This window comes from Coenobita brevimanus, chromosome 19, assembly GCF_032717465.1.
Source record: "Coenobita brevimanus isolate Jiangsu-jjx chromosome 19, ASM3271746v2, whole genome shotgun sequence".
Lineage (NCBI taxonomy): Eukaryota > Metazoa > Arthropoda > Malacostraca > Decapoda > Coenobitidae > Coenobita > Coenobita brevimanus.
This window is the reverse complement of record NC_136972.1, coordinates 26569012-26582417: the sequence shown is the minus strand read 5'-3', so window position 1 is coordinate 26582417 and position 13406 is coordinate 26569012.

Here is a 13406-nt window from a genome sequence, read left to right as displayed (position 1 = left end):
ATACCCATATACATCCACCAGCAACCACATCCATCCATCCACATACATCCACCCAACTCCACAACCATTCAGATCCACCAAAGCCCACGTACACCCACTCACAGTTACCTACACTGAACTCCTGCCTACACTCACTTGAATTCATTCAGAATTAACTTCACCCATTCACTGCATAACCATTCAGGCCAAACTATATCCACCTACAGTACACCCACCCACTCTTACCTACACCACCCGACATCCACTTAAGAACCCCTACATGTACCCACTCCCACTTGCACCCACTTACACCCATCCTCTTCCCTCGTACCTTTTCCTTAGCGATATATTTCTTGTATTTCAGCTTAGTGTTCTTTTCTGTGACATTAATATTGTTTTGATACCGAAATTATTTGTATCAGCATCATACCAGCAGATACTGAAGGGTTATGTGCAGAATAAATCACTATAGAAAAGGTATAACAATAATACAATCCAGCGTCTGCGTTGTCATCGATACCATTTGTTTCCCCGCCCACAGAAGCGACATCCGAGCCACCCTTCCACCTCGGTGGCCGACATAAAAATGAAGATATTTCCACTATTTTATCGTTCAGGACTGTTTCCTTGGTGCAGACGGGTGGCTGTACCGATATTACAATACCGACAATACTTATTTATTGTCTGTATAGTTGAATAACGTTACTTAAAGCTAAAATGATGTGCTTACCAATGTTACCAACAGTAAAAGTACCCTTCGTCTCTGATTTCGGTTTGAGATTAAACCGATATATTAAAGACCGCTAGTTTCTCTGACATGTTTCGTCCGTGCTGTCTTAGCGGTCATAATCTAAAACCATTCGGTGAGAAATTGATGTTTCTCGGGTGAATGAATTTATGACATGCAATTTCCTGAGACACCCCGTGATCTGGTAACTGTGTGGGGTGATGCAAGAGTGTGATGGTTGTAGGACCATATTCGTAAATTATCTTAACTATTTCTTACGCCAAATATTCATCCATAGAAGTGAATCGGCATCAGAAATCGATCTGTATGGGCGTATTTCCATCTAAATATTCACCCTGGATTGGCTATGCACTGTTTGGGCGATATACGAGTGAAAACAAAAGGCTTCTGTACACGGGTAAAGGTCGCTAAAATTTTATGAATATTACGTCATATTTTGTTGGAACTTAATTAGTCACGTCAGGTAATGTGGTCCTAATGTACACCTGATGTCTGGTTGAACTGCACTACATAACTACACACAAATTACTATGTTTTTTAGTCACATCAGTTGATAATAATATTACAAAATGGATGAACGGCGCTAAGGTAGAATGATTTTAATTCTGACGTCATTTTCAGGGAGTTGCTGATAAGTGTGTCAGGTTGTGATACTAAGATGAGAAACCCTTGCAAGTAAGAAATTCGCTGAAGGACTTTTTGTGGCTGTCTCTGGTATCATTATTAGGTAATTTTGGAGGCTGGTATTCCGCCTGAAGGTGGTATAGAATGGGCTCTTTGCGTATACAAGGAATAGGACAAAGTTATCTCTTAAAGGAAAATAATCGCAAAGATATTACTCTCGCAATTTCTGTGTGCGTGTGTCTCCCTGGCCCAGCATGAATGCCAAAGACTGCCAATTCTACTTTCATAATTTCAACAGGAAAATCCAGACCTGTGGCTGTTTTTTAGCGCTGCTTGAGGTATTTATCGCTGATAATATATGGTATTTAACCCTCCTGATGTGCTGTTGTGGCTGTGTTAGTGAAAATAAAGTCATATAAGAGTGTAGTTGAAACACGGAGGTTATTTAACCTCGTCGAGTTGACTCAATGAAGCAGCTTGACCAAAGGCGTTTTTGAGTATGACCGAAACTTCGAGGTCTCACAACACTACACTGTTCCCAGATCTCAGTGTGGTGGGCATTTACGAATTTATATAATTATTACAACATGAGCGATCATAAAATTAAGGTCGGTCGCATAAGTATTTGTGCTGTTACAAATATTTAAACTTCGTGAATCCTAAGATCATTAAAAACTAGAAACCTTAGTTTTTTTCTATGATTTACGATCGAAGCAGGAAGCTAATAGTCTTAATTTACTTGGCAACTCCGTGCAGTTCTTTATTTTGGCTTAAATAATCTTTATGGGCTACAAAGGCAAAATATAAGTGATGTAAATATTGTAATATCCATATACCCTGCCGCCTCTACCAAAGAAACAGTCCAGAAAAATAAAATAATGGAAATGTCTCCATTTTTATGTTGGCCACCGAGGAGAGAGGATGACAGGGTCGTCGCTGCACTTGGTCTCCATGGCAACATACACTCAGTCACACGCAAAAACACCCGCAGTTTTGGTTTAAGTGAGTGTGGCTGGGTGTAAGTCGGTGTAGGTGGGTATGGGTGTGTGAAGTGTGGTGTAGTTGGGTGTAGGTGGATGTGACTGGGTGTGGGTAGGTGTAGGGGGACGTGGAGGTGTTTGTGGGTAGATGTGAGTACAGTATGGGCGGGCTTAAGTGGATGTGGGTGGGTGTAGCCAGGTGTGGGTAGGTGTATTTGGCCGAGGTAGGGTGTAGGTGGGCATGAATCGATGTAGGTGGTTATAGAGGGGTGTCGGTAAGTTTGAGCATTTGCACGTGGATCTGGATGGATGTAGGTGAGTGTGGGTAGGTGTAGATGGGAGTAAATGGATTGATGAGGGTTGGGTAATTGGGAAGAAAAGGAGATACCAAAGACAAGGTGAAACGTGGGAGATATACTGTGAGTGTACGAAAGGGAGGTGACTGAGGGAGAAAGAGAGGATGCCAGAGAACGAGGTGGAAAGTTAAGGTGCTGGAATATGTAAGGGAGCTTGAGGGTGTGTCGTGGGAAGAGGGATTGTTACTGAGCAGGGATATAAACTCTTGAAGGTCATTTGATCGAGTCTGGATACAGTGTCATACAAGAGCAAGAGCTTGTAAAACTCTACGCTCAAAACCCGCAACATTTCGCTACCTGATGCTGAAGGAGGCGACCAAAACAACCTTCTCAGAGGGCATTAATCTAGACCAAACTCAAAATGTCAGCTGTTGGACCCGAAATGGTTGACCGTGCAAAGTTACATTATTAAAAAAATTTCAATGTTAGGAGTTTAATTGCAGACATATATACTGTGCTTAATTATACGTGAATAGTAGAGTTATTGTTGGTGCATATGTAAGTGGGTGTGGATAGACAGTCGTGCCTATGTAGGTGGGTGTGGATAGACAGTCGCACCTATGTATGTGGGTGTGGATAGACAGTCGTGCCTATGTGAGTGTGGATAGACAGTCTTGTGTTTAGGTCTACATGTAGGAGCGGAATCAGTCATACACACAGTCATACCTATCTACACCCACCCACAACCACTTATACCCACTTACACCCACCTGCAATTACCCATAAGTACCTACACGCACCTACATCCACTTCCACCCATCTACATCCACCCACACCCATGTAAATTCACCTACACCGACTTCCACACATTTACATCCACCCACACCCATGTAAACCCACCTACACCCAATTCTATCCATATACATCCACCCACACCCATGTAAACCCACCTACACCCTCTTCCATCCGTCTACACCCATGTAAACCCACCTACAGTACAACCACTTCCATCCGTAAACATGTACCCACATCCATGTAAACCCACCTACACCAACTAGCACCCACTTCCATCCATCTACAACTATCCACACCCATCCATACCTATCCACACCCATGCACACCTACTCACACCCATCCATACCTGCCCACACCCCTCTACACCCATTCACCCTACCCACACCCTTCCATAAGTATCCACATCCTTCGACACCTACCAACATCTTTACACACCCATCCACACATTGCCCACAACCTTCCACACCTACACACACACACCCATCCACACCTACCCACACACCTGTCCACACTTTTCCAAACCTATCCACACACTTTCAAACCTACTCACACCTTTTCATACCTATCCACACCAATCCACACCCACCCACACCCTTCCACACCTACCCCCACCCTTCCACACCTACCCACACCCTTCCACACCTATCCATACCAATCCACACCCATCCATATCTACCTACACCCATCCACACCTACCCCAACCCATCCACAACTGCCCACATTCCTCCAGATCTACTCACACCCTTCCACACCTACCCACACACATCCACACCTACCCACAGTCTTCCACACATACTCACACCCTTCTATATCCACCCACACCCATCCACACTTACCCACACCGTTCTACACCACACCTTCCCATAACCTTCCACACTTACCCACACCCATCCACACCTGCCCATACCCTTCCATACACACCCACACCCATCCACACCTGCCCACATCTACCCTCACCGATCCACACCTGCCCACACCCTTCCATACCCACCCACACACATGCACACCTACCCATATCCATGCATATTTTCCCACAACTTTCCACACCTACCTCCACTCATCCACACCTGCCCACACCCATCCACATCTACCCATCTCTTTCCACACCTATCCACACCCATCCATGCCTACCCACACCCATCCACACCTACCCACAATCATCCACACCTACCCACACCCATCCACACCTACCCACAATCTTCTACACGTACCCACACTCTTCCATACCCACACACACCCATGCAAACCTACCCACGTCCCTCCACACCTACTTACCCACAACCTTCCACACCTGCGTACACCCCTCCACATCTACCTACACCCATTCACACCTACCGACACCCTTCCACACCCACACACACCTTTCTACATCCTTCCGCACCTATTCACATCCTTTCACACCTATCCACACCCATCCATACCTAACCCACAGCCATCCACACCTGTCCCCACACTTCCACATTTACATATCCATCCACACCTACCCACACCTAACCACAAAATTCCACAAGTACCTGCGCCCTTCCATACCCACCCACATTATCCACACCTGCCCACAAACCTCCAGATCTACCCACACCCATGCACAGTTTTCAATACGTACCCACGCCCTTCTATACCTACCCAAACCCATGCACATTTACGCACACCCTTCCACACCTATCCTCAGCCTTTCACACCTGCTCACTCCCTTCCACACCTACCCACACCCTTCCACACCCTTCAATACCTACCCTCACCCATCTACACCTACCTAAACCCATTCACACCTGCCCACACCCCTCCACATCTACCCATACCCATCCATACCTACCCACACCCTTTCCCACCTATCCAGATCTTCCACACGTACCCATACCCTTCCACATCTAAACCTATCAACACATACCCACACCCTGTCATACCCACCCACACCTACCCACCCACGCAAACCAACCCACACCCTTGTACATCTACACACACCTACCCACATCTTTCCACACTTATTGACACTCATACATACCGACCCTTACCCATCTGCACCCATCCACATCTACCCACACCCATCCACACCATCCATACCCACCCACACCCATTCACACCTACCCACACCTTCCATACCCACCCACACCCATCCATACCTACCCATTCTCACTCATACCTACCCACATCCATTCAAAACCTACCTACACCCTTCCATATCCAACCACACCCATCCACACCTACCCACACCCTTCCACACCTACCCACACCCTTTCACACCTTCCCCATACCCATCCAAACTATCCACACCCTTCCATAACTACCCACACCCATCCTCACCTACCCACAATCTTCCACACGTACCCACACACTTCTGTACCTACCTACATCCATCCAAAGCTACCCACACCCTTCCACACGTACCCACAACCTTCCACACCTACCTCCACCCATCCAAACCTATTCACACCCCTCCACACTTACCCACACCCTTCCACACCTGCCCAGACCCTTTCACACCTATCTACACCCTTTTATACCTACCCTCACCCATCGTTACCCACCCACACCCATCCACACCTACCCGTCTCCTTCCACACTTACCCACACCCATCTACACCCATCCACACCCTTCCAAATCTATCTACACCCTTCCATACCTATTCTTACTCTTCCATAGCTACCTATACCTTTCCTGACCTCCCACACCCATCCACAAGTGCATCATCCTACACTCTACAATACCCATCCCCTATTTACCTATTTACATGCACCTACAGCAATTTATTCCCCCATTTGTTCCTTCGACAATATTTTTCGTGGTGTCTGGGGGGGGGGGAGTCCAACAGCAAATCATAACCCCCCTGTCCTGTACGGCATAGTTTAGTTCATATTTCAATAATAGATGGCTCTGTTGCAGGTTTCACCGAGAGAACGGGATGTTTCTGGCGGGAACGTGACGTCAGCCCTACGTGGACCAATCAGCGATCACCCAAGCTCGATCAGGGAAGCGGCCTTATGTTGTGCTGTTCCTGTACCCCCCCACGGCGCTTTATAACTATGCTTAAGACGAATTTTGCATACATAAAGGATCTTATCTCGCTCGTGCAGTTTTTGCCTCCAGATCAAGTAAATAAAAATGATAGGTTCTGTATTGTATTTTGCACGTTATTACCTAGTTTAAATACGTTACCCAGTGTATTTAAAGTTAGGATAAACTTAAAAATAAACGATCTTATGGTCATTATATACTTAAGAATATTTATAAATACGTCTGTCTGAGGCCCATTTTTCAATAAACTTGATACTGCAATTTGTCTTACATCGTTTTACTTCGTATTCATTGCATTAGAGGCAGAGCATGGTTCATGACTTACACACCAGGTGGCGCTGCATGTCTTCTAAAACCACTGTTTAGCTCTTTTTTTTTTTTTTTTTTTTTTTTTTTTTTAAAGGATATCATAAGGCCCCGTTGCTGAGCTGTGGACCATAGTTCAGGACACAAACACCAGCTGGCGCTGCATGTCTCCTAAAACCACTGTCAGCTCACCATTTTGGGGGATTTGAACAGGACCTCATAAAACCCCGTTGCTGAGCGGCGAAGCATAGTTGATGATCAATAGATGGCGCTGATGACTCTGTGTTGGCGGGAACCAGCCTGGCTAAGGGAGGGGTCTTATGTTTTCCTATTAACGAAAAACTTAGCTCGCTCAAAAATGTCTCTGGTGCCCATTGACAGGTCTCTAAATATGGCCACGAATATTTCTATTGCATTTTTCATGTCATTATAGGAGTTTTATTAAAGCAGTTTAATGACATTAGAGGAATAATAATAAATAAATGCTGCCTAATTCATTTTATTTCACACCCATCTACACTTCTTCCTTCCTTATACCCAATGACACATTATCACACAGGCAACCACACCCCACCTACAAGTGTGCACACCCCACCCTACTCACTCAAACTCACATACACCCACATCCATTCATATACACCCATTTACACCCCCTACATGATCAGATTCAAGGAGGTTTCAGCAACAAATTACGATTATACACAGCTTGAGCATTATTTATGAACACCTACCCACCACACCCACTTTCATCCTCCCGCACCCACTGACATCCACACACATCCACTTATATCCACCCACACCCACTCACACCTACTTACATCCACTCACACCCACCTACTCTTACCCACACAATCTGCATCCACCCACACATACCCACAACCACCTATGTCACGTAATTAACAAATCCGGTTATTTCTTATTTTCATGTGACAATTTACAACTATCTAATGAAGGAGCCTGAGATGCATTGGTTAGGAGAGGGTGTGGGTGCGTTTAAGTGGGCATGGGAGTGTTGAGTGGGTGTGAGTACGTTTGAGTGGGTGTGGGTGCATTTGAGTGGGTGTGGGTGTGTTTGAGTGGGTGTGGGAGTTCAGTGGGTGTGGGAGTGTTTGAGTGGGTGTGGGTGTGTCTGTGTGGGTGTGGGTTTGTTTGAGTGGATGTACGCACGTCTGAGTTCGTATGAGTGGACGTGGGTGCTTCTGAGTGGGTGTAGTACTTGAGTGAGTCTGGGTGTGTATGAGTGTGTGTGGATATGTTTGAGTTGGTATGGGTAGGTATGGGTGTGCTTGAATGGATGTGGAAGTGTGAATGATGTGTTTGAGTGGGTATAAGTGTGTTTACGTGGGTGTGGGAGTGAGGGTGTGTTTACATGGGTGTGGGAGTGGGAGTTTAAGTGGGTTTGAGAGTGTGAAGGTGTGTTTGAGTGGTTGTGGGTGTATCTACCAGAAAATTATGTGAATGATTATTATCAGATGGGTGCATATCGGTGTATGTGAGTGTAGGTGAGTGGGTGGATATACCTGTATGTAGGTGTAGGAAGATGCAGACAGGTGGAGATGGGTAAATGTGCATGTGGATGTCCGCGAGTGTGGTGTGTGTGCATAAGTGCAGAACAGTGTAGGAGGGTGAAGATAGGTGTACTGGGAGTGTGTGGGTGTAAGAAGCTGTACATACAGAGTACATGGGTGTATGGGGATACAGGAGGGTGTGAGAAGATGTAGATGGCTGTGAGTGAGTGTAGGAGCTGTGGGTGTGTGTGCATGGATATAGGCAAGTGCTGATAGGTAGATGGGTGTAACTGGGTGTAGGAAGTGTGTAAGTGGCAGAGTGTAGATAGGTTTTGGTGGCTGGATGTGTGTATATGAATGGGCATGGGTGTGAGTGTAGATGGGTATTGAAGAGTGTACATAGGTGGACGTGGGTGTGGGTTGTAGGTAAACCATGAAAGAGACATTTGCAATTTGTCAAAAAGAGCATGAAAAGACAGTGCCACTAATTGTTGTAATCTTTAACGACAGTCCCATTCACATCCACACCTCAGACACTCACACTTAACCCGCACCCATCCATACACCAATGTTACCCACCCACACCCACCTAAACCCTCCTGACTGCATACCCATCCCTGCCCACTCTCATCCACCCAAATACAGACCCAAAATCAGCCACTCATACCCACCCATTCCCACCTATAAGCACCCACACTCATCTACATGCACCTACACCATGACAGTGTGGTGTGGCATGGTAGAATGGTGTGGTGCAGTATGGTGTGGTGGTGTGGTGTTGTGTGGGGTTGCAGTGCTGTGATGTGGTGATAGTGGTATGTTATGGAGTGATGGTGAGGTCATGTGTAGTGTAGTAGTGTGGTGTGGTGGTGTCGCAGTGTGGTCTGGTGTGATGGTATGGCAATGTGGTGTGGCAGTGTGGTGTGGTGTGTAGTGGTGTGGCAGTGTGGTCTGGTGTGGTAAAATCAAAACTGAATGAATGTATGAACAATGGACCAGTATCAAATAGTATGTCCAGTAAGAACCACATAGTCATCAGCACATCACTAGCCCCTGAAATCAATCATTATTCAACCTTTTTTATGAGTAACATTCCATTAACACTATATGAGGTTAATTAAAAGACACTGTTTGTTCATGCATGCATTCATTGTCTTAATACTGGGGCTTAATGAGTATGAAAAATACTGAAAATTACTCAATGTTCCCAGAGATCAACATGTGGAGTACAAGAAACTGTTATTTGTTAATATAAGGGAACATTAATGTCATGGACAAAAGGAACATATAATTACAATAACACATTCTTTCACAACTGCAGTGCTGTCTTGCCAAGTACTCTCACATGCCTAGGCCAAGAGAAATATTGTCGATAGATATAGCACAATGCTCAAGCCTGATAATGATCCCTTACCCCTTTTAGATCAGCTGATGGCTAAGTGTAGTCAAACTGGAACACTGTATTGACTTCACTGGTAACCAAGGAGATTCATTCCTGTCTCATATCTATATCAACAAATTTCATGCAAACACAGCTTAATATTCAAGCCGTAGGAGTGGATCAATTCATCCAATGAACATAGATCAACTTCTTCCTTACCTCTTCCTTACCCATTTTTTCTTGATAATGTATATTCTTATTAATTTTTATGCCATTTTTATACACATTTCCATATACTGAAAGGCACTAATTGCAAACAAATGAACAGTACTAAGTAGTATGAAAAATAATCAGTTAAGGAAGAGGTGCCACAAAGCTTCCTAATTCAACAATACGACTACCACTGAACTCTATACTGGCAGTCAACTTTATCAGTTTGGTGTGCATTCCAAAGTATCACAACACTTTTTCTATACATATGGTGCTGTAAACTAAAGGACCTGGCAAATCAGCATTAAAAGTACAAGAAAACCGACAATAGTTCTGCAGTTTACCAAGGAATTAACTGAAAAAATTTGTCATATAACAGACTTGCCTTACTAGTTGTATGGAAAAATCTGTTGGTAATATGTAACACATCCCTAACTTATAATAATACCACATGCTGGATATGCTGGAGGGACACCTTCATATAGTGATACAGATATGGCTTGGCAGCTCAACTGCCTGGTTGTATAAATGTCCCTCAACAACTTCCCAATCCCCAGAGAGAATGGAGGACTGCAGGAGATGAGCAATTTAAGCCTGCAGCCCACCAGGTTCTCATTTCAAATGGGCCTGTGGCCAAAAAATAACGATGAAACCTGCCCGTATGCATATCAAACTTGAAGAACACTCAGGAATCTGGCTAATCAGAATTCTGCCATAAAACATACCAGTATCCACAGCAGCAATTGCCCTCTAGTATTATAAAATACAGAAGTAAACATAAAACATTAAGATAAAAGCTATGAAAGCCAGTCTGGGTCCTGGTGATTGAGATAATAAAGCCATATTCTAGTTGGCATATGAGATTTTGCAACACCTCATCTTTACCTGTTCATTGTCTATCTATCTATCTATTGCCAGATGCCTCAATCCCGTTTGGGGTGGCCACAAACAAATCGCCTCCAAGTCGCCCTGTCCCCCGCCATTTCACTGCCCTGCTCCCAACTCACACCCCCCTCTCTCATATACCTCTCCACCCCATCCCTCCATCTCATCCTCGGCCTCCCCCTCCCTCTTCCCCCCTCCACCTCACTCACATACACTCTCTTCGTCAGTCTTTCACCCTCCATCCTCTCCACATGGCCAAACCACCTCAGTGTGTTCCTCATAACGCTTCCTATCACATCTACATCAACACCACAACGCTCCTTTATATCCGCATTCGTCAGCATGTCTCTTCATTGTGCTTATCATAAATTAACACACTCCTATGACATACTCACAAATAAATAATATCATATAACATTAGCTAGAACAGAATATAATAGTGCTAAACTTCTCCTAAACATAAAGGGTCTGCTCTCATACAGGCCTGAGTGTTTAACTTTCAACATCAGTCATACCATGCAACTGTGCCATTTGATTCCTGATAATGCTGAAGATTTTATTCAGCTGATTAAGTCACATAAGTTGAGTGTTACAAATAATACCACTAACCACATGGTCAGGTAAATCCAGTGTTCTGTTCCAACAAATATCACATAATTCATTCAGCTGAGTGAGACATAGAAGGCTGAGAATGTTAGTGAGTATGCTGTAATGTGAACAACTGGTTACAAAGGAAGAAGTATTATGAAGTCACCTATGCCAACTAGTACATGTTATAAATACTGCACTGTCAATAGATGTAAACAATAATACTGCACTATAATGGGAATCAAACACATATACACATCACAAAATACACATCACTTATATCTCATTCCTGCTATTTCCAGATGAATTGATTATGCTTAGGATGGAGTTTTCAAAGTACAGTATGTGTTAAAGCCAAAACTACCTTCACCAACCCCTTCCACAGCATAGGCCTTTACTAACCCCTTCCACAGCACAGGTCTTTACTCTTAACCTCTTCAACAGCATAAGTCTATGTTGAATAAATCCTTCTGGAGGTAACAAGAATACACCAAATTAATGCATCATTTCCGTGAAGGAATTAGCCACTTCCATCAGCTGATGCAATCTTCTGTTCAGTCTTATTCTTGCTGCCTCTGGATGATTCTACTCAAAACTGGAAAGAACTCTTGGGCCCATATTTTCATCAGTTGAGGAAGTTCCTAAACATTTTTTCCTATTTGATATATTCTGTGTTAGATAAATCCTTCCAATACTGCCAACTCTGCATAAATAATGTAAAAAAAGGCTATTAACCACCCATACCCAAAAATAAATAGAAAGGAAGAAGAGGTGTTAGGGAGATTCCTTAACCAGCAAGAATACGAGTTCCATATGGAAGTACAGTAATCAGTGAATTAGATATCTATGTGCTATAGTTTGAAAAGCCTCACCTAAATTAAATAAAACCATCTGGTAGTGGCAAGGGTAAAATGAAAAGCTACATCTTGAGCTCAAAGGGCAACAACAGAGAGAATAGACAGAAAAACAGACATCCCTGCAAATCAGTGAACAGATCACTCGTAAGCAAAGTAGTTTGGTGTCTGTGTGGAGCAATGAGTCACTTATAGCCTACTTCTAAACAGAATTACACTTGGGTACAAATTACAACCTTCCATGCCTGCCCATATTCCCTCACTCTAGCTTCATCAGTATCTATAACACTAATTTGGAGTGGACTAAAGCTACAGGTGATGAAGTTCCAGTGAGGAGGTAAAGGACTGGAGGAGGGAAGTCACGATGGAGTGTAATTCCAATCTGAAATGGACTACAACCTAACCTCAATTCATAAAGCTTCATGTAGATTAACTTCCTCTCTGTGATGATGAAGTTATTGTTATTTAATTTTTTGCTACCACCAGATTATTTTTTCAGCTCAGGAGAGGCTTTTCCAATGAAAGATGTTCGTTATGGACTTCATTAATAATATCATACTCAAGAATTCTTCCTTACGCTGAATATCATAATTTGCAGGTAGCAAGATTATAACAGAAAAATTATCATCTAAAATATCATCTTGAAGAAATGTTAAAAGTATATCAATATCATCATCACCATCATTTTTTTTCCCACCTAAAGACTGGGTAAGGCAGGATTAACAAACAAGAAATGAGAAAGTGTGAAAGTGGAAGGATTATCAACAGCATGCCCAGTGAAATGGACCACACAGTCACTCACACACATCCTTAAATTGTAAAAAAGTACTAAAGTTTCAGAAAAAGTTCAAAAGTTTCAGATTCTTATGTCCAGTAGACACCCAATATACAGCACCATCTCCAGACCATCATCATCATCATCATTATTTTCATCATCATCACCACAATCATCATCATCATCACCATTATCAACACCTTCAACACCATCATCAACAGCACTACCATCATCTTATCCTATCATGACCACCTTCATCATCATGTCCCCAGTCCTTATTCCCATCTAATACTATTTCATCCTACACTATTAAGTAATATCTGGCAATAATTTATAATGGACTGGCAACTACAATACAACCATACTATTACACATTTTGATGGGAATGTCTACCCAAATTTACAAGCTGAGGAGTTTTGGGAAGGAAGGGAGCATGTGCAGTTACATGGAGAGACAGACAGACA